Here is a 3222-nt window from a genome sequence, read left to right as displayed (position 1 = left end):
TTGATGGTTATATATTATCTCATCAAAAGTTAATTCAGACCTGGGTAATTCCTGACATTCACCATCAGTTATCAGTTCACCTAAAAATACACCAAGAAATAAAGGTGAAATGTCTTTCTCACTCCCTCCAAATTATCTGTGTTGTTAGGTTTAAATCCCTCTTCACTAACCCATAATCCTTTTGGCCCAGATTCTCTGGGGCAGGGTCTTAGGATGACATCACAGCAGCAGGCAAGCTGTTAATTCCCAAAGTTATGTGGTAAAGGACTCTGTCTCAATTTATCAAGAAGAAATGCATCATTTAAATCACAACTTTAGAAAACTAAATATTTGCTGTCAAACAATAGAAGCAGTTTATATGTTCCATGTGCTTTCTTTCTTTCCCATAGAGATGCTTGACACTTATCTATAACCATTATGGAAACTAAATTTGAGGTTACCAGTTGTTACATTACAATAGTCATCACTATGAATTATGATTGCTGTTATGAAATTTTGGCATTATTTACTCACCCCTGTGTCATTCAAGACCCCTATGACTTCCTTACATCTATGGAACACCAAAGGGGATTTTTTTTTCCATATAATGAAAGTGAATACTTACATGTGATGTCATTGGGTTCTCAAGCCATGTAACATAGTGTACCCTCCAAAAAATACTTGTCTAATGTAGGGGTAAAGTGAATGGAACCAAACATTTTAATAAAAGCCTAAATTCAATCTGTTCATCATATAAAGCAATCTTCTCCATAACATTCATCAAAAAGATCTTCATTTGTGTTCCAAAGATGAACAAAACTCTAACGGGATTGGAACGACATGAAGGTTGTCACCAGTTTAGTTTCATTTTCATGGACTTTCAGTTTGTTTTCATTTGTCACATGTCTTCTTTGTTCAGAATTCCCATCACTCGTTAGTTTCTATGGTTACTGTCATTAGTTCTTTTTTGGTTCAGCTGTCTCGTTTATCACCTTGTTATCTTTAGTATATATGTCACTGTTATACCTATGTGTGTGTTTCTACTACCTGTTTGGATTGCTACCCGTTTGGATGATAAGTAAACTTTGTGTTGGAACCTTAATCTTCTGTCTTCGTCTGGACCGGACCAGACCAAATTAAATGGATTGAAATGCTAAGTTCATCCAGGTGGCTTAGGAGAGCACCGATTTTCCTTCCCTTCGATGCTGTTTTTTTTTTTGTCTTGCTGTCACCAGCCCACTTCGACGACGAGACCCTGAAGTGTTCTGGATCGGGGCAAACTTTAACCACCGCAGGGCTTAACTAGAGGGAGTCCTTCGTTAGGTGTCTGCTAATTTTAGTAAATTCACATTAGTTTGTTTGATTGAGTGTGTGGACAGGTGTCTTTTATACAGGTAAAGAGTTCAAACAGGTGCAGTTAATACAGGTAATGAGTGGAGAACAGGAGGGCTTCTTAAAGAAAAACTAACAGGTCTGTGAGAGCCGGAATTTTTACTGGTTTACTGGTGATCAAATACTTATGTCATGCAATAAAATGCTAATTAATTACTTAAAAATCATACAATGTGATTTTCTGGATTTTAGTTTTAGATTCCGTCACTCACAGTTGAAGAGTACTTATGATAAAAATTACAGACTTCTACATGCTTTGTAAGTGGGAAAACCTGCAAAATCGTCAGTGTATCAAATACTTGTTCTCCCCACTGTATATTGGCTTTACATCGGCCATCAGTCACCCTGCTCTCTAAGATATCGGCATCAGCCATTAAAAAAACAATATCGGTCAACCACTACCTAGTACGCTAATGGGGAACAAATGCCCACTCCGCCATGCTGAAGGAATGAGTGCTAAGATTTAATTCAATGACTTCAACGGAACTGATCCGGATTACAGTGAACTTACAGTTCACTGTCCTAGTGATACTTACCAGCGGTCATCATGACTGTATTCCCTAGGGCTTGAAACCCTGGCTACATGGGGCAGCTTAGCTCAGGGTGTGGTATAAAAAATACCTTAAAGGGGATATGACCAAGGATACTTACCAAGGAGGCTAACACTCCATATGTGCTATTCAGGCAGAGCTCTGGGGCCGAAGGCCTCAGCAGGAAGACTCTCTAAAGTGAGAGGAAGCCTAGCAAGACAGTTAACCAGGGAGGCTCCAAAAGAGAGCCTACCACCCAATCCATTTCCTCCATGGAGCTCTCAGAGGCTTCAGCATACAACCCTCTATAGTGAGGGGAAAGGGAGGGAGGCTAAACTACGCTATAGGCTAAAAGACAATCTCACCAAGGAGGCTCACAGACAGCCACACAACTTGGACAGGTTATCTAGTGTAGAGTTTTGGGGAGTAGTGGTCTCAGCATGATGACTCTCTAAAACGAGAGTAAACCTAACAACGCTTCCCTAGGGGTGGTTCCACCAGGGAGGCTCACAGAGAGCCATACAACCCGGCGTAGCCAACCCAGCCAAGCTCTAAGAATGGAGGCCTCATCAAGGCGACTCTAAAACAAGAGGAGACCTAGCTACATTCTATGCTAAGGATTGCTTACCAAGGAGGCTCAAAGGAGCCTGACAACTCGATACTGTTGTCTAGGCGAAGCCCTGGGGGTGAAGGCCTCAGCATTATGACTCTCTAGAGCGAGTGAAACCCTAGCAACACCCGTTAACCGCCTAACCATCTGAGGGAAGGAACACAATAAACACTGCCAAACAACATCATAGGTGATGTAAGTGCATGATAGAAGCCTCTAACACACCCCACCTGACCTCAGTCAGAGTGGGCGGGAGGTATGGAGGAAAAGAAGGAAGGAGGCGGACATTATTTGGCATCTGCATCCCGAGAATGCTGGGCACGTCTACTCTGGATTACTTCCCTCAAATCCTATTTTGTCGTCCTTGAGTCGTGGCTCCTCTGTGTTCTACTCCTCGAAGAAGGAGGAGGAGTTTGAGTGGCGACGCTCACCCACTGGCCCAGTTTTTGGTCTAGCCCCTAGAGGCTTGGGGTGAGGACCTGGACCACAGGTATTTAGGTCTTAAAGGACCGCAGACCGTGCCTTCGCCTCTCTGAACTTGGATGTATAAAAATGCAAGTCAGTCAGCACATTGTTTCTCCCACACACAAAAATAAGTAAAATAAAATACTATAATACCAAAATACTATAATGTGATGTTTCGAGCAAATCAGCTCTCCATCAGACTCCATCATACAGAATGAGCTCCATGATGGTGGCACAGGTCAGTTA

This window comes from Abramis brama, assembly GCF_963993115.1.
Source record: "Abramis brama genome assembly, chromosome: 2".
Lineage (NCBI taxonomy): Eukaryota > Metazoa > Chordata > Actinopteri > Cypriniformes > Leuciscidae > Abramis > Abramis brama.
Note: the sequence above shows the minus strand (reverse complement) of the source record.